This window comes from Odocoileus virginianus, chromosome 3 (genome assembly GCF_023699985.2).
Source record: "Odocoileus virginianus isolate 20LAN1187 ecotype Illinois chromosome 3, Ovbor_1.2, whole genome shotgun sequence".
NCBI lineage: Eukaryota > Metazoa > Chordata > Mammalia > Artiodactyla > Cervidae > Odocoileus > Odocoileus virginianus.
Genome location: NC_069676.1, coordinates 23,418,669 through 23,445,390, shown reverse-complemented (window position 1 = coordinate 23,445,390; position 26,722 = coordinate 23,418,669).

The window sequence follows — 26,722 nt, the reverse complement described above, 5'->3', positions numbered from 1 at the left end:
TAATTCCAAGAAAAAGCCCAACATGGAGTTATGTGAATTTGATAGTATTAATGTAAACTTCATCAGAATAAATGTATTAAGATAACCAGTAGTCTTATTAAATGAAAAAAGGAATAGAAAGCATACCAAGTATTAAAATGTTATGAAGCTTCAATAATTTAAATAAAAGATTCTGATAGTTAATTGGGTAACCATATGCCTGAGACAGTCCCAGTTTATACCTCTTGTCTCAGTGTACTTATAATTCCTTTTACTCTCAAACTATCCTATTTTGAATGATGAATTATATGCCCATCCTAAATTAATTATATATACTTATCTCTACTCCCTCCCCAAACATCTCAGAAATGGCAATAAATACATTTTTAAGTACTCGTCAGAAGGTCACAGAGAAGAGATGGATAAACAGATGGATAGACTGATGGCTGCTGCTGCTGCTAAGTCACTTCAGTCGTGTCCAACTCTGTGCGACCCCATAGACGGCAGCCCACCAGGCTCCCCCGTCCCTGGGATTCTCCAGGCAAGAACACTGGAGTGGGTTACCATTTCCTTCTCCAATGCATGAAAGTGAAAGTGAAGTGAAGTCGCTCAGTTGTGTCTGACTCTTAGCGACCCCATGGACCTCAGCCTACCAGGCTCCTCCGTCCATGGGATTTTCCAGGCAAGAGCACTGGATTGGGGTGCCATTGCCTTCTCCATAGACTGATGGGTGAATGACTAAATAAGTACATTTACAGGTGAATAGACAGGTAGATGGATGGGTGGATAGGTAGTCCAGAGGATATACTGGTGGTAAGTAGATTGATCATTCAACCAAAAACCAACCAATAAAAAAGAGGATCTAATAGTGATATATATGCTATGGTGAGAATTAAAGCTGAGCATGATGATCAAAATTACCATAATTATTTTTGGAGGAAAATATCCTCTAAGTATATAGTACAAAAAATTGAGCAACTTGTTCAAGGAGCTGAAAGGGATGCTTTCTATTCAGAGATAATAACCAGTGCAAATGCCATAAATTAAGACTGCTGCTGCTAAGTCACTTCAGTCATGTCTGACTCTGTGCGACCCCATAGACGGCAGCCCATGAGGCTCCCCTGTCTCTGGGATTCTCCAGGCAAGAACACTGGAGTGGGTTGCCATTTCCTTCTCCAATGCATGAAAATGAAAAGTGAAAGTGAAGACGCTCAGTTGTGTCCAACTCTTAGCGACCCCATGGACTGCAGCCTACCAGGCTCCTCCATCCAGAGGACTTTCCAGGCAAGAGTACTGGAGTGGGTTGCCATTGCCTTCTCCGAAACTAAGACTAACTTACTTTTATTGAGAAACTTAGATGTTTATGTAGCTGAAGTATTGTAACCATAAAAGAGGAAGTCTGAGAGGTAGTCTCAGACCATTTAGAGCTTTGTAAGCCAGAGTATAACCATTTGAATGCTGAGTTCCAAGAATATCAAGGAGATATACCATTTGAATGCAGAGTTCCAAAGAATATTGAGGAGAGATAAGAAAGCCTTCCTCAGGGATCAGTGCAAAGAAATAGAGGAAAACAATACAATAGGAAAGCCTAGAGATCTCTACAAGAAAATTAGGGATACCAAGGGAACATTTCATGCAAAGATGGGCTCAATAAAGTACAGAAATGGTATGGACCTAACAGAAGCAGAAGATATTAAGAAGAGGTAGCAAGAATACACAGAAGAACTGTACAAAATAGATCTTCATGACTCAAATAATCACAATGGTGTGATCACTCACCTAGAGCCAGACATCCTGGAATGTGAAGACAAGTGGGCCTTAGGAAGCATCACTACAAAGTTAGTGGAGGTGATGGAATTCCAGTTGAGCTATTTCAAATCCTAAAAGATGATGCTGTCAAAATGCTACACTTAATAGGCCAGCAAATTTGGAAAACTCAGCAGTGGCCACAGGACTGGAAAAGGTCAGTTTTCATTCCAATCCCAGAGAAAGGCAATGCCAAAGAATGCTCAAACTACTGCACAATTGCACTCTCATCTCACATGCTAGTAAAGTAATGCTCAAAATTCTCCAAGCCAGGCTTCCAACAGTATGTGAAACATCATCTTCCAGATGTTCAAGCTGGTTTTAGAAAAGGCAGAGGAACCAGAGATCAAATTGCCAACATCTTCTGGATCATCAAAGAAGCAAGAGAGTTCAAGAAAAACATCTATTTCTGCTTTATTGACTATGCCAAAGCCTTTGGCTGTGTGGATCACCACAAACTGGAAAATTATTCAAGAGATGGGAATACCAGAACACCTGACCTGCCTCTTGAGAAATCTGTAGGCAGGTCAGGAAGCAACAGTTAGAACTGGACATGGAACAACAGACTGGTTCCAAATCGGGAAAGGAATACATCAAGGCTGTATACTGTCACCCTGCTTATTTAATTTATATGCAGAGTACATCATGAGAAATGCTGGGCTGGATGAACCAAAAGCTGGAATCAAGAGAAATATCAATAACCTCAGATATGCAGATGACACCACCCTTATGGCAGAAAGCAAAGAACTAAAGAGCCTCTTGAAAGTGAAAGAAAGAGTGAAAAAGTTGGCTTAAAACTCAACATTCAGAAAACTAAAATCATGGCATCTGGTCCCATCACTTCATAGCAAATAGATGGGGAAACAGTGGAAAACTTTATTTTTTTTTTGGACTCCAAAATCACTGCAGATGTTGACTGCAGCCATGAAATTAAAAGACACTTACTCCTTGGAAGAAAAGTTATGACCAACCAAGACAGCATATTAAAATGCAGAGATATTACTTTGCCAACAAAGGTCTGTCTAGTCAAGGCTGTGGTTTTGCCAGTAATCATGTATGGATGAGGGAGTTGGGACTATAAAGAAAACTGAGCATCAAAGAATTGATGCTTTTGAACTGTGGTGTAGAAGAAGACTCTTGAGAGTCCCTTGGACTGCAAGGAGATCCAACCAGTCCATCCTAAAGGAGATCAGTCCTGGGTGTTCATTGGAAGGACTGATGCTGAAGCTGAAAGTCCAATACTTTGGCCACCTGGTGCAAAGAACTGACTCATTTGAAAAGACCCTGATGTTGGGAAAGATTGAAGGTGGGGGGAGAAAGGGACGACAGAGGACGAGGTGGTTGGATGGTATCACTGACTCAATGGACATGAGTTTTTGTAAACTGTGGGAGTTGGTGATGGACAGGGAGGCCTGGCGTGCTGCAGTCCATGGGGTCACAAAGAGTCAGACACAACTGACTGACCTGAAGTCAGAGTAAGAAGTCTGACTTTTATCCTGAATGTAATCTGAGGCAATTAAAGAATCCTAAGGAGACAAGTAATATCTGATAGACATTTTTAAATGGGGGAGGTGGGTAGAATGAGTTGTGGAGAATCATGAGTGAGAAGACGACTGCCGTGGCCTTGCTAAGAGAAGATAGTATCTTAGGCAAGAATGGAAGAAACAAAGGTAGAGGGAATTGTTTGGATTGGGGAGGAAGAGTTGACAGAACTTGCAAAAGCTCTATGGAGGTAGCTATGTGGAAGTATAAATCTTGTATGTCAAAAGAGCCATAAATATAAAAGTTAAACCATGAAATACGAGAAAATTTAGTTTGTTACTCTGAAAACTGTAAGTTACTGATGAAAGAAATCAAAGATGACACAAGGAGAGGGAAAGATATTTCATGTTCTTGGATTGAAAGAATCAATATTGTATAAATGACTATACTATCCAAGGTAATGTACAGATTCAATGCAATCCCTATCAAATTACCAATGAGGTTTTTCACAGAGCTAGAATAAACAATTTTTAAATTTGACATTTCAGATTGGTCAGAATGATCATCATCAAAACAACAAATACTGGAGAGGGAATGGAAAAGAGAGAACTCTCTTACACTGTTGGTGGGAATGTAAATTGGTACAGCCACTATGGAGAAGAGAATGGAGGTTCCTTAAAAAACTAGAGTTGCCATATAATCCAATAATCCCTCTCTTGGGCATATATTTGGAGAAAAGCATAATTTTAAAAGATACATGCACCCCAATGTTCATTTCAGCACTATTTACAATATCAAAGACATAGAAGCAATTTAAATGTCGAAATGGATAAATAAGAGGAATGGATAAATAAGATGTAGCATGTATATATAATGAAATATTACTCAGCCATAAAAAGAATGAAATAATGCCATTTGCAGCAATTCAGATGGACCTAGAGATTTTCATACTAAGTGAAGTAAGTCAGACAAAGACAGATAGCATATGATATCACTTATACATGGAATCTTTAAAAAATGAACTTATTTACAAAACAAAAATAGACTCAACAGATTTTGCTAATAAACTTATGGTTACTAAATGGAAAAGGTAGAGGGGGATAAGTTAGGAGGTTGGGATTAACATATATACATTACTGCATACAAAATAATCAACAAGGACCTACTGTGTAGCGCAGAGAATTCTACTCAACATTCTGTGATAACTGATATGAGAAAAGAATCTGAAAAAAAATGGATATATGTGTATGTATAAGTGAATCACTTTGTTGTACACCTGAAAATTGTAAACCAATGACACTCCAATATAAAGTTTAAAGAAACTTTTTAAAGAGAAAATTAAAATACTTTTATCTTAATATAAAACGTATTCATATTCAAAATATACAAAGAAAGTTGAAAATAAGAAAGAAAAAGAATAGCCCAATGGAAACATGCACAATGTTATAAAAGATTATTTGCAGAAAAATTTCAAAGGGAAATAACATATGGAGAAACATTCAATTTCACCAACAAACCAAGAACTTATAAAATATCACTTTAGTCTGATTGGGAAAATATACAAAATGGAAAATATAATAAAAGAGGAAAATATACAAGTTCAAATGTTCTGTTTTGGTTGAGATTATGAGGAAATAAATATTCTCATACTTTACTAGTGAGAATACAAATGAAAATTAAAAGTTAGAGGGCAGTATGTCTACACTGATCAAATTTTTCAATTAATTGTGGAATTTTCCCAGTATTTCTTCTGGAGATACACTTTCAACTGTGTACATGAAGACAAAAAAAGAATATTCATTGCAAGAATATTCGTAATAGAAAGGAAAAAAAGGATACCATCTACTTGCTCACTTTTAGTGGCAATCATACCATGAAATAAACTAGAAGTACTGTGAAGAGATCTACAAGAGTGACATTGACACATATGTACTGACTTGGAAACATAAACATAACATGTGCTATGTTAGGAGGGAAAGGAAAACAAGTCATGAAACAATATAAGTCTTGTTTTATTTAGAAAACTAAAACTATATGTGAATGTATATAGTAGAATACTTTCTGATAAGCTATGTTAAATGTTTAACTGTGGTTAAACATCAGGGTAGGGAATCAGCCTTGCTCTGGAGGAAGTTGATGCATGAAGGAACACTTACAATTTTCACTCCATACATTTCTACATTATTTGAATGTTTATTAGCATATACTTCAAAGTTGGCTGACATTGGAGGAGGAAATGGCAACCCATTCCAATATTCTTGCCTGGAGAATCCCATGGACAGAGGAGCCTGGTGGGCTACAGTCTATAGGATCACAAAGAGTTGGATACGACTGAGTGACTAACACATCAGAATATGCTTATGTATTATTTGAGTAATTCTCTTCAAATATTTTAAGGATTTGTTTGGGCTTCTTGAAATCTACATTGGGTAGTGAAATCTAAGAAACTTGGCAATCATCAATGCCTTGGGAAAATTATGTCAACACTCATGGAAGCAGATTTAAAGCTAAACAGTTGTGAAACTTGGGAGGAAATTAAATTTAATCAAGTCTTACTGCGGAGAAGGCAATGGCAACCCACTCCAGTACTCTTGCTTGGAAAATCCCATGGACGGAGGAGCCTGGTGGGCTGCCCTCTATGGGGTCACACAGAGTCGGACACAACTGAAGTGACTTAGGAACAGCAGCAGCAAGTTTCACTGAACAAGACTCAGATCAGTACAGGCCAAGACAGATGGAGCCTGGTCAAATTGCATTCATCATCGTCGTGAAGTCGCTCAGTCGTGTCCGACTCTTTGCGACCCCGTGGACTCTAGCCAACTCATCAAACCCAAAGGAAAGAGGAGAGATAGTTTGGGGTCTGTAAATGGACCAGACCAGACCAACCAGGCAAACCCAAGGCCCACTGATGTTCTGAGAGATGCCTGTGAGGGAAGCAACTTAGTGTTGGAGGAGTGGTACTGGACTCCCTCTAAGGACTCCTATGAAGTAGAACCTTGGAGTCATCACAGATACAACCAACACCAATTCTCTTGGGAGCAATCTCCAATAGTGACATCATGTGACAGCCAGAGGCAACGGGAGCTGACCAGACTTACTTTCTCTCTTTGCTGGGGTCAGAAAACCAGGCTCTTGATCCCCAGTGTTCCTGCAGACCCAAAAGAGGCAAATAAAGCAGACGGGAGCACAAGAGATTGTTTAAGAAGAAAGAAAAAAAGGTGGCTTTAATTTAATGCCAAGTTTTCAGAGGAACTCGCCCAAGACAGACAGAAATAATAGGGCCAAAGGACAGCAAGCAATTTTAGGTAACACTGAGATTAATGTCTTGAAGGTACACAGAATGTCTACACCTGGCGTTGTTCAAGACCAAGAGTGGCTTGCAGTCTAACGGGCTCATAGTCTATCAGACTTGGGTCACAAAGTCTGGTGATGAGTAGGACCTCCCACTTCTAAACATGTAGCACTGGGGTCTCCTGCATTGCAGGCAGATTCTTTACCAACTGAGCTGTGAAGGAAGCTCGCTATATGCTAACTCTGTGTTTAATAACAAAAGACCACAGGGCACTCTTCTCTTCGTCCAAAAAGAAACCTAGGCTGATTTAGAAAATATTGATGCTTTGAATTTTCAGGACAACGACATAGTTAATAGAGCTTAAAATTGTTTTGAGGACTATCTAAAGCTGAAATCTTTTTCTACACAGAAGTATTATTAGAACGACTGCCAGAAAAACTAAGACTCTGGAAACTGAAAGCTGAAACTGAAAGCTGAAACTAACAGTGACATTGAGAAAAAGTACCTCTCTTTTCCACCAGTTTTCATTGCAAAGAGACTTCTTTAGAGACACTATTAGAGTCAACGGAGCAGAGTACTGAGAGTGGATAAAGACCAAGAGATCTAGAGAATCTATAGAAAAGATACCTGTAAAGAAGATTGAGAAGAACCAAGAAAGAAATGGAAGGGAAAATTATATAGGAAGGAAGATGCAAAGAACATAAAAGAGCCAAATGTGACACATGCTTTGAGAAGACTGCTGCTGCTAAGTTGCTTCAGTCATGTCCAACTCTGTGCGACCACATAGATGGCAGCCCACCAGGCTCTTCTGTCCCTGGGATTCTCCAGGCAAGAATATTGGAGTGGGTTGCCATTTCCTTCTCCAATGCATGCACGCATGCAAAGTCGCTTCAATCGTGTCCGACTCTGTGGTCTTATGGACAGCAGCCCACCAGGCTCTTCTGTCCCTGGGATTCTCTAGGCAAGAATGCTGGAGTGGGTTGACTACCGACACCAAACTATGATTTTAGAGGAAACTACTCAAAACAAAAGGATGACTAAGAAGTGGGAATGTGTTTACAATAATGAATCTCACAATAATGAGTGAGAATCTAAGAATAAGACCCTAAATGAAAAGTGAATTTTCTTTAAGGACAAAGCCAGTGTTTATGTAGTCCAATGTTTATAGATATATGAAGTGTGAGATGGCATATCTGATCACCTATATAAGCAGTCATAGATCTGACCAGTATATATAGTGGATTCTCTGATCACTAATTCAACAGCTCCACAAGATGGCACATGGGAATTTTCCACTGCTTATAGACTGGGCCAGCCCTTCATTTCCATGAGAAGTAATCTCTTTACAAAGAGCTAAGAGTTTCAAAGGGAAAACTATAGACTGAATCTCATCTCTCATCTCAATGAAAGTTGAAAAGAGTTAGTTGCTGCCAATTATGAAATACTTCTATTGTTGACTATTTGGTGGTGAGGTGTCACTTTTAAAAACTGGTTTCACTGATAATTATGGAGCTTATGGTTTATGTTCTAACTGCTCTGAGATTTGGTCAGCAGTTTCCCAGGTTTGAAACAGAAGTAGGTTCTTTGCAAAACCATATTCTCAAATCCTTACTCAAATGTATCAAGTTCTGATTATGGAGATCAAAAACTCAGTGAGGACCTCATGATTGAGCTAATGAGTGAAATGGATCCCTTTAAGAGTTGTTGTAACACTTAATATAGACTGAATCATTCCATTAATAGTCAAGCACAAGAGCTTGTAGAATTTCACTTTACTCACTACCACCACCCCACCCCCTGCCTCCCCCGCCCTCCCCCACCCTACTGCCCCCACATACCCACGAAGGGATATGGTTGTTAAATGGAGTTTTGAAATGTGGTTGCAAGAACTAAACAGACTTAAGCACACAAAGGACATGCTAAGGATCGGTCAGGTATGAAACAGTAACCCTTGTTTTACAGAAGAGAAGACAAAAAGAATAATTGTGAACTAATCCAAGTAAACAGGATGTACTGTCATAATACTTTTAAAATCAAACACAAGGATCTGGCAATCTGACTCAGTAAAGAAAACAAGGAAAACTTCCAGTACTCAAGAGGAATGCCAACCTTGGTAGATGCATGTCAAAGAAGGATGGGGGTCTCATTTGTGCATGGATCTTCACTTCTATCCTGCACTTTGCTAAGGCTTCACTCTGTGACATGGGTAAGACACTCATTCGTTCACCACATAGGTATTGATACACACACAGTACCAGATCCCTGGCACATTGTATTCAATGCTTTTTTTGCCTATGAATTGAAGAATACCTTGATTTAGCAAAATAGATGGAAAGAATGTTTAATAAAATAAAATGACCCATGTCTAGTTTATGTTTGATTGCTTACTAAATATGTGACAACAGCAAGCTAGATCTTTGATTTTCTAATTTACAAAAAATTACTTTTGAACAACTATTCATGTGTAGCTAAATATTAATATAAGCACTTATAAAATTATAAAATAACAAGTATTAGGCAAGTTGCTGTTTTCTTCATTCAGAGAGGAGTTTGAATGTGCTAGTCGCTCAGTCACGTCCACCTCTTTGCGAACCCATGGACTGCAGCCCCCAGGTTCCTCTGTGCATGTGGATTCTGCAGGCAAGAATGCTGGAGTGGGTTGCCATGTCCTTCTCCAGGGGATCTTCCCAACCCAGGGATCAAACAGGGGTCTCCTGCATTGCAAAAAGACCCTTTAGTGCCTGGAAAAGTCTAAAGGAGAGCTTGGGACTCTTGAATTCCAGATTAACAGACGTCAGAGAAAGTTCTGTTCTAGAAAGAGATGGTTGGTAATCCCATCCTCCCTTCTGCTCAGCTGCCCACAAAATGGACATTGTCATACGTCCGTGCCCTTGACAGTGATGGGCTCACAGTGCAAGCCAGGCTTATTGTATCACATAAGATCCTGAGTCTGGAGCTTTTGTCGCCAGGTTCTGCATGTGGGGAAAGCTGATCTGGGAGATCAGAGCCGGCTTCTCTAGCAGAGAGGAGAGACAGAGAACTCTGATGGAATATGAACTAGTTCTGGAGACTTCTCAACTCTTGTTTCTCACATCTTCCTTCAATTCAAACACATACCTTTTTTGTATAAGCTAATTTGCACTGGTTTCTGTCAACAGCGCAATGGCTGACCCACAGAAAAAGGCAGAGACACTCACTCAGATATTCACTCCTGGATCAATGCTAGCTATATGAATGCTTGGGGCTGGGAAAGCGGCCAGAACACTTTCCAAAGGGAGAGTCAAAGCCACAGCCTCTGGCTTTGGTGGATATGGGACGAATGCCGATTTGTTGACTGGGTAGTGGTGGCAAGAGGGGAGCAAGCCAGGGGTCCTCTGGCCTAGGTCTGAGCTCAGGCCCCCAAAGCTGTGCCACTCTGACCTTTAATATACATTTGAGGTATTAGAGGCACAAACAGAATATTAATCCTGACACTGCAATCAAATAAGTTTTTTTTTTCTTTGAATCATTCAAACAGCCTTCCTGGGGCTGGTTTTCATCTATACGCAAGAGTCTCACATTGCAAAGTGCTGTAATTGTTGAAACTCCATGAAAATTTACACCTAGCAAAATGTAACTATGAGAAATGACATGTGAAGAGTGGTTAGGGAAAGATTGAAATACCGATAGTTGACTGAGCCCATGCTTGCTTTCAACGACAATATGCATGATGATAACAATAACTTAAACCTGCAGCATTACTATATGACAGGCACGGTTCTAAAGGCATTTGGATGTTCACTCATTTAATCCTCACAGCAACTCTAGGAGAAAGATACTCTTACTATCCCCATTTTGCAGTTGGAAGAAAACGAAGGCACAAAGAAGTAACTTGGCCAAAGCTACAAATTAGCACATCTTAAACAGGAACCTAACTCATGCAATTAGTGTTCCAAATCCAAATTCTTAACAGCTACGTTATGCGTCTGTTTTTAAGCGCACCTACTTCTCTACCTGGCACAAAGTCGAATTCAACAAGTGCTTTTCAAATATTAGCACACGAATAAAGCGACCTTTTCAAAGAAGGCATTGAAAACAACCACGTGAGACATTTTTTCAAAGGCACAAAGACAGTCTTGGAGGTACCTGTCCAGGAAACAAGGCATCCTTTCTCTGGGGTATTTTGCAGCCACAAGCCTAAAAGCACACTCTTTTTCATCATGCTTTGCCTAGAATTCCTCGAGCATTGTGTGCAAGGACTAATTAAGTCTTGTTAAAGGTAGGCCAATCTTTGTGTAACTGCCTTAGAAACTGAATTCTACTCAGCAGGCTGGTTTTTGACAAGTAGTGCTGTTCCTCACACCGGTGGGTAAAATCACAGGAAATAAACTACTGGAGACAGAAGGGCAGAGGAGAAGAATGCAGTCATCCAAAACTCTCATTTGTATTCTTTCCCATTTGTTCAATGAAGGTACCAAGTTCTTCTCTTATCAGATACCTATCTAAAAACACAGTTTTAAATCAGGGGTCCCCAAACGCCAAGATTTAGTGCCTAGCAATCTGAGAAGCTGATGTAACAATACAAATAAAGTGCACAATAAATGTAATGTGCTTGAATCAACACTAAAGGATCCCTCCACCCCCAGTCCATGGAAAAATTGTCTTCCATGAAACCAGTCCCTGGTGCCAAAAAAAAAAAAAAAAAAGCAGTGGTTGGGGACCACTGCTTTAAATCATGGCTTTCTTAGCACCCAGAGTGTTGGCAGGCAAGACTTCCGTAACCAGAGTCTATAATTTGAACAGTGTGCTTATAATACAATTTATTAAAGAATGTGTATTAAGTAAACCAGAATTTAGATCAGAGTAAACTTTTGATGAATAACCTCACTAGCCTTTTTCAATAAGAATCCAGTTTTCCTATATTATTACTGTAAAGATTATGTTGCTAGAACCAAACTTGGCAGCTTACTATAACCACTCCTTCAGTGAAATGCTGAGATAAAGTTTATTAATCCTGCCAACAGAGCTTATCTAAGAACTAGTAAAGACCATTGTAATTATTATTTACTATGTGGTTTTACAAAACAGCCAAAGTTTGGCTGCTTGCACTCTAATTGTCTAGGGGCTTCAAGGATCGAAGGAACAAAATGGCTTAAAGGTTGATTCAAACTCGAATCATGACAACTGCCACTGTTTGGAAAATTTGGATTCTAAGAACTACTAACAGCTCTCATATGCTCAGAATAATAGCTATGGAAAAAACCCATTAGATCACTGCCTCCACCTATCCCCCTGCTGGTTCTAGCGTAGCAATTAGATGCTCCCCGACTCCGTCTTGCTTCACTGGTGCAGAGGGACAGGTTTAACTCCTTGTGGTGTAGCCAGGTCGGCTGCGAATCTCCAACAGGACATCTTGGGACTCTTATTTTGCTGATCTTCCCCTTTGAGGAAACATAGCCACAGGAGCAACCTCACCAGGTGCTGAGAAGACGGAAATACTGCTCACAGGGGACAGTTTGCAGCACTCAGCCCACGGGAAAGCCCTGCCTCTGTGAGCCCAGTTGTCTCTCTCCCATGGCATCAGGACCCAGGTGCATGTCCTTGCTTGTCAGATGACTTTTTAATTCTTGCATAAGCTGTGAGACTGTTAATGGATGTAACACTCTATAGATGGAAATATAGCTTGTTTAGAGGCTAGACTAGAGGTTTGAGGAAGCCCCTTATTGTGAAGATAGTCTTTAAGGTCAAAAAGAGGCTGTGCAAGCCAGAAGTTGGGAGGTTTGAAGTGATTAAAAGGATTTACTCTCATTTCTGCCTAGAATACTAAAAGAAGCCGAGTTGAAAAGGTAACTCCTTTCCTCCCCTTCTGACCGTTTGCACAGATCAGACTGATTCAGAGATGCTAGACTAGCATAAATTTTGCTCTTGGGCCCCAAAATGGTTGGCTTTAGAAGTATTCCAGTTAAAACACTATAGCATAAACCTATGGAGGATCTTTGGAGTTTATTTTGAACTTGTAGACAGCGTACATCTTTTAAAAAAAATATTCAAATATTTCTGTAGCCTAGAATAGACTATACACTTCTTGAGGGTTAGGCTACTCATGCCCCTCTGGAGCCGCACACTTTACAGAACCGTGCCCATCGCAGCTACTGCAGCCAGCCTCTCAGGGGGACCCCACAGATCCCAACCTGCTGGCATGCACACACTGGAATGGCTCTTTCCCACATCACCCTCAAGTTGGTTTGTGAGAACCACAGAATATGGTGGGAATAATAGGATGTCACACCTGAGAATAGGTTATGAAAGACTGACTTCCTCTTTTAATCTCAGTCTCATTCCTCTTTCTCATTACTCATCCTGGGGAAAAGCAGTGTCCCGTGTTTGAGCTGCCTTAAATACAGATTCCCATGACCTGTTGTCGATCTACTAAGAGCCAGCGAGGAGCTGAGGTCCGCCAACCACCACATGAGTGAACTTAGCAGCTGCATCTCTTTCCCCGGTCGGGCCTTGACATGACTGTAGCACCAGCCAGCTACTTGGCAGCATCCTCATCAAAGACACTGAGCCAGAACCACCCACTTAAGCTGTGCCTGGATTCCAAAATACATTTCTACATTTCATGTAACTTTGTAACTCAGCAACAGACAACTAATATAACCACAGAGCCTATGCCCCTTCTCATAGTAGATGTTCTACAAAACTCTCTTGACTGCAGGGCACAGGGAAGGCAACACACAATATACCTAGCTGACGAAGAGTCCGATTAAGTTGCACAGGTTTCTCAGTGGCTCTGATTTAAACACTTCTCTTCAGCTACCCATGGATCAAAATCATCTTCCTTGACTCGTGGGGAAGACTACCCGGTCCTCTTCTAGGATGACGACTTCTAATTCCAGTTGAATCTGAGTTGTGCCCATCTAGTTTGCTTTAAGCTGGTTTTCTTCCTGCCCAAGTTGCATGAGATGTCTCATTGTATGTTCATTTATTCATTCACTCAACATTAATGAGCATCATTGTTCTCAGTGCTGGGGCTAGGGCAGTGAACAAAACAAATAAGGTCCTGGCCTCAGGAGTTTACACCAGCATACACTCCTGACAAGCTATATTTGCCAAACTACAGAACTGTCTTGATCTCTTCTGCTAGCTTCCTGGGCTGTAGATCCCCACACTAAGCTCTTGCTTTTAAGGACCCAGCACTAGACAGCATTTACAACAGAAGCCTGAAAGACATACCTCTACAAGAGACAACACCTCTAACAGCTCTTAATTACTGGCAGTCATTTAACACATAATTGAGGCCACTGCATGAAGCACAGTTATGGACACATTCAATGGGGACAGGAATTTGCCACACATACCCTGCTTCCACCCCTGTAATGTGTATGTTCCATGGCATTTAACAGTGTTCCTGGTATACCATACCATGTCATACCATAGTTTTAATAAATCATAGTTTATCAACTCATAGACATTCTGATATGACATTTGCTGCTTAACATCCATCTGGAAGTAGATCATGCACATCAGTAGGATACAACCAATTCACTTAAAAATTAGATAGTAAATTGTATCTAAAATGCATATGTAATCATATTTCCAAGTCTCCAGTGGTTTTTCCACCCACTTTGGCTCATCTTTACTCTAGCACAAACTCTAAGCTGGAGGAAAATTCTTATCTCCCAAGTCACTGCAGCCAGCAAATAAACATGCTGTCAAAATGATGATCGCAAAACAGTATTTTCTAACTCTGCCCCCCATCAGCCTCAGTTCCTCCCACAAAGTATGAGAACTCTCAAGAAATGCTTCCTTTTTTTTCTCAAACCAGTCTTCATGGTGGCCAGAGGCTGGTGCCCTGTCCCAGATACAGGGTGACATTCACCCTCAAAAGCAGCAGCCACCATCAATACCACCATCAATACCACTAAGGGTAGAACGCTCCCTCCTGAGAGTGCAAACTCTGAGACAAGGCCACCATCTCCTGAAGCTATGAGGGTCCCATCTGGCAAAACTGCTGAAACTGTCGCATAGAAACCATGGATGAGTCTGGGTCCCAGGGATTAATTTCAGGGGGTGGCCACAATGTCACCCCTCTACTCTAGTATTGGTTACCCTTTCTGGCAGTGGAACTTTGCAAAAGAGATTTGTGAACACAGCACACCTCTACCTTATCTTGGCAAATTTTTCAGACATATTCATACGTATCTGAATGCTGGTTGCACTTGTCTTAACACTCCTGATTTAAGAGTATCTTAGGAAAACTAGTTTGGGAGCCAGATTAATCCGTGTACTTCCAAAACAACAGGTGTTTGTGAAAATCACCAGAAAGGCTGAGAAGCCAAAGTTGGAGAAATTATACAGACCAAAAATTGAATTCATTTGTTTATCACATTTGAATTTATCCACAAAAATCTATTTTCTCCCCTCAATGCTTTCATCTCCATCATTAAATTTCCAATCAGAACCAAAGAAGTTTATTGCTTTACTCAGTAGGTTAATTTTTATAAAGTCTTTGAAATTCATAATAAGTGCAGCCCATTAAAAGAGGAAAAGCTCTGGTTTAGAGAAAGCAGACTCTTAGCTGTTAGGAATAAGACTGTTTAGTTGGTGTTATGCTTAGCTTGATTTTTCTATGATCCAGTGAACAAAGAGTTTTTAACTAAGGAGTTAAACTTTAGAACTTAAGCTGTATCCATAGCTCTTTCTTTTATCCTGCTTATTCATTACTTTGATGTGTTTAGTGGTTATTTCCTTAAGGTTATATTTTATAAGACAAATTTGTTTTTAATAAACTGTAATTTTGAATTAGATATTCTTGAAGATAAGATGGGTTCATTAAGATAATTAGTTAAAAGTGTATACCCCAGAGCTATGAAAAAGAAAATTTGGGGAGTAAATTAAAAATGGAGATGAACATGGTATTTCAATTAGCCTAAATAAATAAAAATAAAAAATCAAAGATATTTAGTGGTATTATGTTATGCCACAAATGGAATAGATGGTTCTGCATTTTCCTTTCCAGTGGCTCATCAAAGAACCATCTGTAACCTGAACACTACACTGATTTTAAAATTTGACTTCTTAAAAACTAGTCCTCCTTTCCAGGGAAAGCAAGCAAGCCAACTAGGCTTTGAACATTTTCTCACTGATGGGCATATACATTCATGTTAGATAATGAAATAAGTATATCCAGAAGTGTTAAAAATAGAAATAATCTTAGGAAAGAATGTATACAAAAAATTGCAAAGTACATCAACTTTTTCTGCATTGGGGAAAGGATTATGTTTGTTTCCTTCTGTACGTTTTGGTCACTACATGATTTCCTAATGAATAGATTTTGCATTAGAGGGAAGTTTAAAAAGGAAGAGGAGGAGAATGCTGTATTTGCCACTTGGCATTTGCCCCTTTCCTTTGGTAGAACTCGGCAGTAAGTGGCTTACTCCACACTGGTTCACTTCAGCACTACGTATTCAGGTGTTGATACTGTATGCCCCACGGGAGCATCTGGACTGGCACACACAGAGATGACATGCAGGCTGTTCTCTTGGTTTTGTGCCAAGAATAAGTGCCACAAGCAATGGTAGCTAGTGTGCACTTTCATTAATAGGCGGTAACAATCACCTGTAGAAGGCAGTGAGTAAGTGTGACTTTAAGATGGCCACCCTGCCAGGATGGACCTCGATAAAGGACAGCAATATTCAAAGGCAACAAATATCCTCCAGAATTCTGGACTTGGTGCTGGGCCGGTCTTAAAGTATGGATCCATACAGTGCATTTCAGAACACTTCCATTTTTATATTATAGTGTGCCTGTGACTTGTGGGTTCAGAATACAGCCCCATGGTTCACTTATCTTGTTTCTCTCCCACCAAACAGAAATGGGAAAAATGGACCCAATTAGTGCTTATGGAAAGAAAAAAAATATGTGTAGGCATGCTCTACGTAAATGTAAGTAGCAGGATATCAGAGCAGAGAAAGCATTAGATTACTTCAGCTGTATCCAGACATTAATGAGAGCCAATTTGCAATTAGGTAATTAACGTAAGAGCCAGTGGTAACAAGCAGTGTGTTCTTATTCCTAACATCTTTGCTACAAATTGCTGCTAAAAGCTTCTCCCTGCATTTTCTCTTTGTCTTTTGACTGCATGGTGATGATATAAGGTAATTGCAAAGTATCTACAGAATGCTGCATGTTGTTTCATGCAAGCCATTTAGTAAATACATCAGGTTACCACACAGGAAACCCTTTTAATTACAAGATACAATGGCGTGCATCACCCGGTGGTTAGGGGTTAGGGGTTAAGGTTAGTAGTCTCTCTGGTTAACCTTGAACTAAAGGTTCATTCCTAAATCTCCTTTTTGTCCCAGGCTCTGCCCTGCTGGCTTCCAGGGCTGCCAACCCTGGCTGGGTGGTCCTGTAGCTTAAGGCACACAGAGATGCTCCCTCATTTCTCTGTGCTGGTACCAAGGCCTTGGCTGCATCTTGGACCCACCTGGTTCTTGTTAACGAACCCAGAAAATCCCATGAATCTCTATAAGGAAAGCGAAAACCTAATCATTGATGACTCAATCCCCACTGAGGAATAAACTAGAGAGAACTTCCTTAACAGCTATCTTAAGCGAATACATACATATAGTTGCTGTAAGTGATTTGCAGCTTGCAGTTACTTCCCTTTAGCATTTTTTCTATATTTTTCCTCAGAGAATGGTGACTCATTTAGCTATGTGTGGCTAAAAATAATACACCTGCTGCATCTAGCTGTGTGTGACTGAGAATAAACATAGCAACTATGGTCTTTTGTGTCCCCTCTTGCTTCATCATCTTGGTGATACGTTATCTGCTGCTATTTCCCTATTTTTGTGCTGTTTCACTTCCTACCTTAGTATATGTGTCAGTGTTGCTATTTCCTTTAGCAAGGTTGACTTGTTGATTTGCAGGGCATATTCAGAATCTTTGATGGTAAAAGTTCCAAAATCCAGTTTCCAAATAAATGTGAGTAATTGTATGGATGTGAGAGCTGGACCATAAAGAAGACTGAACGTGGAAGAATTGATGCTTTCGAATTGTGGCGTTGGAGAAGACTCTTGAGAGTCCCTCAGACTGAAAAAAAATCAAATCATTCCATCCTAAAGGAAATAAGCCCTGAATATTCATTGGAAGGACTGATACTGAAGCTGAAGCTCCAATACTTTGGCCATCTGATAAGAAGAACTGACTCATTGGAAAAGACCCTGATGCTGGGAAAGATTGAAGGCAGGAGAAGGGGACGACAGGAGAGATGGTTGGATGGCATCACTGAATCAATGGACATGAATTTGAGCAAGCTTTAGGAGATGATGAAGCCCAGGGAAGCCTGGCGTTCTGCAGTCCATGGGGCTGCAAAGAATCAGACACGACTGAGCAACAACTTGTATTTATAGCTCTAGATATTACTCTTCCTAATATCTATGGGACAGACACTGGAACTTAATCTCCTTTCCCAGGCCTTCTAAAAAAGTACCTGCTTCTGTGAATGACTCCTCTCTCAGGCACTCTGGGCTTTAGCAGTGTGAGGAGGACTGACTTCCAGGTTGGATGCTCAAGTGAGGGAGAAACCAGATGCTATTGTGCAGAAATGTATCTCTTTACTGAGTGCTTTTAAGCTGCAGTTACTGGAGGCCTGGTGGGTAACTATTTCACAACCACGTACACGTGGGCTCTCACTATTATGCCTAAAAGAAACTTCAGTCTTAAAATTTTCTTCATGATGTTTGTGGGTATTTAGCAGTGATAAAGTTTGAAGTGGAACTTTTAGATCTACATTAGATAAGTTTTATTTTACCTGAAAATGGCATTCTAAAAGTTTATCAGGTTAAAATATTTTACATTGGAGAGAAAGACCAATTGGGTCTTTCTGGACTCCCTAAAGTTTCAATACTCCTTATTTTCCTAAAGGCCCTTTGGTAATGATATCCTTCCTTAGGGTACTGAGTTAAAAAGATGCATGCCTGTCTTGAACCACACCAAATTAAGCACCAGCTCCTCTAAATGGGGCCCTTCTCCAAACTTTGTCTTGGTCAGTTCTCTCCAGCTGCCTCCAGAACGCCAGTGCTCAAACTAGAGAATATTTCTTGACTCCTATTCATTAGCCCCAAGCTCATTATCAAGTGGCAAAAGCCTGTATTATTAGAAGCATAAAGACAGGGACGATGTATTCAATTTTTCAAGTGCCTGGTGTACATTATGTATTTACCCATAAAACCACATGGATTTCTTTGTTTTGGCTGGAATTATTTTATGTCAGTATAGTAACTTATTATCTCAGGATTATGAAAACATTCCACTGGCTTTTGATGGCATCAGAACAATTTCTGAAACATGATTGTAGATTGAACTTAAATTTTAAACATTTATGTGATTGACCTTGGATACAAGCCTGTGACAAAGACCTGCAACTGAAAGCAGTAAAATAGTTTTAAATGTCTGCTCACTTGTTCAAGCGTGGTGCTTATCACGACTGGGACAATGCTGGGATTTTGAGCTCTTGATAATTATGGACTGTTAGTTACCATCTGGATGCGTTACAGTGGGAAAAAGAATGATCTCAGAAACACATTTCTCTTTGTTGAGTTAAATGCAGTTTGTGTCATAAACCAAAATTTTCAAACTATGGAATCACAGCTGGTAGAAGGACTGGCAATCACAAGCAGAGCCAACACGCAAAGGATCTCTTATCCCCACCCTCTCCACTCCCATTTCAATTGCACTTGCCCTTTTCTTTCACTTGGGCTATTTTTTTTTTTTTTTGCCCTGCCACATGGCTTATAGGACCAGGAATTGAACCTAAGCCTTTGGCAGTGAAAGCACCTAACCACCGGATCACCAGGGAACTCCCTACTTGGATTGTTATACAAGACTTCAAACCAGGTGTCCAAACTTTCGTCTCTCTTGATTATATACATTGCTACTCAATCAATCCCGATCCAAAAAAAAAAAAAAAAAAGTTGAATACATCTCTATTAACATTCTAAATACAAAATCCCTTAAACTTGGCACTTCAAGTCTGAAATATAGTTACAACCTGCATGCCAAGCCTTAACTCTCATTCTGCCTAAAAAATGTCTGTCAGTCGAGATGTACTGCTTTCAACTATTAATCACAGCAATGAAACATCAAGCTCTGGGTGGCTGACTCCATAGGTTCAAACCCTGACTCTGATGCTTACCAGGTCTGTGACTTTAAGCTCTTTAACCTCTCTGTAACCTCATCTTCTCACTGGCAATAAAGCTAGCATTCATCATTATCATCATTTAAAGTGCCCTTCAATTTCTTACCTCTCAAAGTTGCCCATTCTCTTTCTCTGGATCAAACACCCTCGGTTCTTTCCCCATCTCTCTCGAGCAATGGTTCTCCAAGGGCTGTATCTGAGTAAGCAGGACAAGAATCACCTGGGAACTTGCTAGAAATACAAATTTTTACACCCCACTCCAGACCTACTGAATCAACAGTGTTGAATATGGGGCCCAGCAATTTGTGTTGTAGCAAGTCCTCCAGATAATCCTGATGCACGTTCAACTGTGAGAATAAAAGCCCATCTCAAATGTTCCCACCTGTTTTCTTATCCCTCCTGGGGTACCTGATCTGTTTCCCCATTCAAACCCGCAGAGTCAGAGCCTTTGGTATCACTTCTTAGCATTCATTTAAACCATATGTGTCTATTTACCTCATGTCATAACCCTGTCCCCTACATAGCCTTGCCAAATTATGAACTTTTTGTGAGAAGGAACTTGGCTTACTAACCTTCAAATAGGAAGCAGGGCTTAACAAAGTTTCTCTCAAATATTGGTTTGACTGCATTAAATCAGATTATCTTAGTACTCAAAGTATAAGAGATTGAAAAAAAAACTAGAAATACAGGGAAAATTTTTTATCTATTAAGAAGCTCCATGCCAGAAAAATATAGCCACAACATGGACTGAATGTTTCAGGTTCTTAATTAGAAACAAAGTTTCAAGACAGAGAGATTAAAGTTCCATTCTTACAATCATCTCTTCATTCCTTGATTCTGTAGTGCAAGCCATTTTTTGAAACATAGTTTTCTAATATCAGAATGGAGGCAAAATGAATGTGCAAGGCTAAAGTACTTCCTATTTTATGTCCTACAAAAGGAACACACAATGTTATTTGTTTCTCCTTTTCCCTAAGTAGCTTTGAACTTGAAAATAAAGCCAAGCTTAGCTTATTGAATTGCAAATCCAGTAAAAATACATAATTTCTTTTCTTTCTGAGAATATGAAGTTTGTCATATACAAAAAAAGAAAATGCTACTTATTAAACCATCATTCACTAATTAGTACCAGTAGCAATTTTTTAAAAGAAAAAACAAACTAGTATTTACTCTGGCTTTTCCAAACTATGTGTGTACAGTTGATTATATATGTATATTTATGTTATATATATAAATGTATATATATGTATATATATATCAGTGAGATCACTATGAACAAAAATGAACAAAATCACTTTGGGATTCATTGCAAGCTTGATATCCAACTGATAGTTGGGCAGTTGAGCACAAGTCTAATTTTCAAGCAATTTATAAGTTAATGTGACTTTCAAATGATGGAAAAGGAATCCACTGTTATTGGTGGAAACAATTTCTTTTGATCTAGTACTTGGGCTGTACCTATTATATTTACTTTCCTTGAAGGCACCTTTACCCTCTTCATAACTTGAACAAAGTGAAACACAACCTGAGCTCGTATATAATCAAAAGCCGTGCTATGACCCTGTTCCAACCATATCTATGAGATTACTGGAGTTTCCCCCTCTTTGGCAGAGACTCATATGCTGCTGTAGTCAGAGATAAGTCACCAGCCTGTGTATGCAACGAAATTCAGGTGAAGGTGATTAAAAGACTGTCCTATCCCATCAACTGTTTCACAACTCCTAGAGTCTCCTTTCTTTGCTCATTATTTAAGGGAAAAAAATAAGCCGTGTAAACGACAGCATGCTAGCGAGGCAGCTGACTGGCGGATAAAGTCCAAGTAAAACAAGTTCCAAAGGTAATTTTATCTGTAGTTCCCCTCTGTTTAAAAATTACTTCTAGAAGATCTAGAAGGAGCGTTCTTAGCAAAATTCTAAGAAACACCTAAAAGGTTTTGGGAAAATTCTCCCTGCTGTGGCTGGTTGTGGAACAAGATGTTAGAGATTTCAGTGATGTACTCCACATGAGTCACAGGACCAATAATCAGCTCACGAAACCATTCACCTGCTAGTAAAAGCCACACAAAAGGATTCAAGAATCCTCACTTTCATGACAGGGAGAGTCTGTTTTTCGAAAGAAAAGTGGGAGAGGGGAAGAGGGGTGGTCCTAAGAATAAAGGGAAGACCTTTCCTTTGGAATAGAGTACTAGAAAAATGCAGGCTTTTTTGCAGAGAACTAAGAAGAAACATTATAAAAGCCAGCAGGGATAAATCATGAAAACATTATAGTCAGTGAAAAAAACCAGACCCCAAATATTGTAGGATTTCACAATGAAGGGCCTAAAATTGGCATATTCATAAAGACAGAAAGTAGATACATATTACCAGGACCTGGGAGGAGAGGAGAATGAAAAGCTATTGTTGAATGGGCACAGTTTGTTTGAGATGATGAAGAAGTTCTGATAAAAGATGGTGGTCATGGCAGTACAGTATTATAAATGTACTTAATACCACTTAATTGTATGCCTTAAGTTTCTTACAACATTGAACTTTATGTACATTTTAGCAAAATTAAAAATTATATATATATATATGATGAAAACAAACAACCAAAGTATTAAAGCAAGCAGGAAGACATGATGACAGAAAGTAACTGATACAAAGATGTCATAAACCTGGAGAAAAAAGAATTTTCAGAGCTAGAAAAAAGAAGGAATTAGACTGGATTCTCATCTGTAAGAATTATATCACATTCACAGAGGAAAAAATAGATGATCAAACAAGAGAGCTTGTCACTCATAAACAACTGGCTAGAGAAAAAGTCAAGAGTCTTAATCAAAATCCAGGGATACTGGGTTGGAGCACAAAGGCTAAAATTATTCCTAAGCCCAATAAAGAAAAGGGGGGAAAATAGGACATTAGAAAATCTGGCCCTGTACGGTGTATCCCACAGCTGAAATTCAGTGATTTGGTGATTCAGAGAGCTTTAAAAACATTATAAACATTCAGTATCAAGCAGTTAAAAAAAATGGTACAAATACTCCAGGATTACAGAAAATGATTCCCTTTTGTTAAATAAATTCACTATAAAAATACCTCTGGTGTGCATATTAAAGCAGCGACTCTTCAAGGGTGGTCGCCAGACCAGCAGCAACAGCCCTTTCGGGGGATTTATCAGGAAGGTCAGCTTCTGGGCTCCGTAACAGAGCAACTGCGTCAGAAACGCGGGGATCCGGGCAGCAATCAGTGTTTTTACAGACCTCCCAGGTGATGCTAATGCTGAAGTGTGAGATGCAGCGCCTCGTGAAGGAACCTAAATAAAGGCCTGCAGGTGATTAATCAGGCTGATTGGCCCAAGGGCCACCACGGGCAGGCCTCGTGCTGGAGGCAGCTGCTTTGGAAAGGGGCAAAGCACCAAAGCCTACACTGGAGGATCTTTGCCTCCTTTTCCAGGAGGTTTTCTGATTTGACTCAGAACTACTTGCCTGTTGCCAGTGTTAGGAAACCAAAGCTGTAGAGAAATCTGCGCAATGATTGGGCTAGTGAGACATCGGCAGGGCTCTTCAGCTTTCAGAATACCTGCGGGGTTCCTGCCTTTCCCCTGCACGTCCCGTTACTGGGAATGTATCTGCAATTTACCATGTTGTTGTTGTCAAGTACGTCAGTATGTCAAGGCTGTATATTGTCACCCTGCTTATTTAACTTATATGCAGAGTACATCATGAGAAACGCTGGGTTGAAGGAAGCACACACTGGAATCAAGATTGTCGGGAGAAATATCAACAACCTCAGATATGCAGATGACACCACCCTTATGGCAGAAAGTGAAGTAGAACTCAAGAGCCTCTTGATGAAAGTGAAAGAGGAGAGTGAAAAAGTTGGCTTAAAGCTGAACATTCAGAAAACTAAGATCATGGCATCTGGTCCCATCACTTCACGGCAGATAGATGGGGAAACAGTGGAAACAGTGGCTGACTTTATATTTCTGGGCTCCAAAATCACTGCAGATGGTGATTGCAGCCATGAAATTAAAAGATGCTTACTCCTTGGAAGGAAAGTTACGACCAACCTAGACAGCATATTAAAAAGCAGAGACATTACTTTGCCAACAAAGGTCTGTCTAGTCAAGGCTTTGGTTTTGCCAGTAATCATGTATGGATGTGAGAGTTGGACTATAAAGAAAGCTGAGCGCCGAAGAATTGACGCTTTTGAACTGTGGTGTTAGAGAAGACTTGAGAGTCCCTTGGACTGCAAGGAGATCCAACCAGCCCATCCTAAAGGAGATCAGTCCTGGGTGTTCATTGGAAGGACTGATGTTGAAGCTGAAACTCCAATACTTTGGCCACCTGATATGAAGAGTTGACTCATTGGAAAAGACACTGATGCTGGGAAATATTGAGGGCAGGAGGAGAAGGGGATGACAGAGGATGAGATGGTTGGATGGCATCACTGGCTCAATGGACATGGGTTTAGGCGGACTCCAGGAGTTGGTGATGGACAGGGAGGCCTAGTGTGCTGTGGTTCATGGGGTCACAAAGAGTCGGACATGACTGAGCGACTGAACTGAACCGAACTGTTGCTGTTTAGTTGCTCAGTCGTGTCTGACTCTTTGTTATCCCATGGACTGTAGCCCGCCAGGCTCCTTTATCCACGGGATTTCCTAGGCAAGAACACTGGAATGTGTTGTTAAATCATTCTCCAGGGGATCTTCCTGACCCAGGTATTCAACTAGGGTCTCCTGCCTTGGCAGACAGATTCTTTACCTCTGAGCCACCAGAGAAGCCCAATTTGTTACGTAGATTTATTCAAATATTTCAGAATGTGTGGTCATATCTCAACATTGTCAAGAAACCTTTCCAGGTTAGGCCCCATCTGTTATGACTATGCACATATTTCTACAACAGAATAGTTCAGTTGGCAATTTAAGGAGGATCATTGAATGTGTGTTGTTTTTTCTTTTAATCTTTGCTCTTTTTTTCCTGTCATGGAATACCCGGGCACAAGGACCATATAAAGCTACTAGTAACACCTTCTGTCCATATTAGACTAAGATTATGAAACCTCCTTAGCCTCAGAGTGATGTCATGTTACTATTTTTTAATCTATACATGTATATTTCTTTTATATCATCTTCGAGTTTAATAAATATTAGAATTTTCCCTTTATGTCAAATGCATTCTCATTTTTCTCAAGCTAGCCTGAGAGTCTAGCTTAATTCCACATCCTTAAGGCTGTATATCTGCCCATCACCCTTGCTGCCTACCTGCCCCCACCCCAGGTGTCTAGGCAGCACTCAGAAAAAACAAGATCAGTACCCTTTTTTGGTTCAAGGCCAGCTTCCAAAACCATCTGTGCCTCCATCTGACTTTCCAACCTTCTAATCTGTGCTTGTCACTTCTCTAGAGCATCACACCAATTTTCAACCTGATATTGGTATTACTTCTTTGGTCTTCAGGGGAGGAAAAATACTTCTAGGATCTCTGACTAGACCTAAGAATTAAACCAACAAAAGACAAACAGGAGAAAAACATATTAGTTTTATTAGAATTTTACATATATATGGGAAACTTCACAAGAGAATAAAGACCTGAACAAGCAACCAGAACAGAAAGTTTTTCTATCTTTTGGACAAAGAAATGATAAATTACAAGAATTAAAACAGACATTTTTGGAATAGAGGCAACAAATAATGGGAAGTGAGCAGGAGGTAACTGGTGGGGGTGGTGCAAAACTAGAAAGATAAGGTTATTTTAGCAAGTGTGTTTGTACAGACTCATTTCAGCATTGATTCTCAGTCTCTGGTATTAAGGACCTCTTCCTTGTCTAGGAAGACATCTTTCTCATTTAATGGCCTGTTTTTAGGTAGAAAAAGGTAGATCAGAGAGCCCTTCCTGCATCCACTGCATCTCAAGGGCCTTCAACTCAAAATCATCAGTATACCAAAATAGCATATTTTGGGGTGGCATGTCCTGAAGTCTTTCACATACTGACTTCTTGCCATAATTTACAGTGGCCCAATGGCAACCCACTCAAGTAGTTTTGCCTGGAAAATCCCATGGACAGAGGAGCCTGGTAGGCTACCATCCATGGGGCCTCAAAGAGTCAGACATGACTGAACGACTTTACTTTAGTCTACTTCTGGAGGTTCTTGATGACAATTGTGCAGGATCTAGGAAACAGCCCATCAAGCTAGCTTTTCTACCAGTCTTCCCAAAAAGCTTCAGAACTATTTTTTTTTTAAAAGTGATAAGAGGAAGTTTTCCATGTATTTTAAGTGATGATTCCTCTAAAATAAAAACATAGATATTCAATCAGTGTTGGTGACTGCTCCTGGCTAAAGTCTGAATGTAACCTACCAGCTGCCCCTCTGAGAATCTGTGATTATGGAATGTATTCCTAATGGTGAAAGTAGTGCCCTGCATACTAATTAGACCTTTTATTAAGGAATGAAGGATTGCTGAGCCAATGAAACTTAGAAGGGAGGAAACATGATTTCTAAAACTTTGATAGAAAAGGACATCATTTTTTTAATAAGTCATAAAAAATATGCATGGACTCAGTTAGCAACTCAAGGAAATAAGGTAGCCTGAATAGAAAGGATTAGCTGGTGAGCCAAACAGAAATTTTAATGCACTTTTTTCCTCCTTTCTATTTTAATTTAGTTTGACCTCCTTGAATTCAATGGTTGTGGAAGAACTAGTGGTTTTATGTGCAACAGCATTATTTTTATGTCCCCATTACTGAGAACAGGAGCCAATGCTCTAAGCAGCTTTATGTATCACTAAAATGCCAAAGTTCATGATAGTTCCATTCAGTAATAATAATAATAAAAACAATAGTGACAGTGACAATATAATGCTAGGCTAAACTGTAGTAACAAAAATGCACAAACCATGGCGGATTAACACAATCAACTCTTATTTCATGTTCACACAAAGTCCAAATACAGTCCAGAAGCTCTCGTGTGAATTCTCCTTTGATAGTGACTCAGGGATCCAG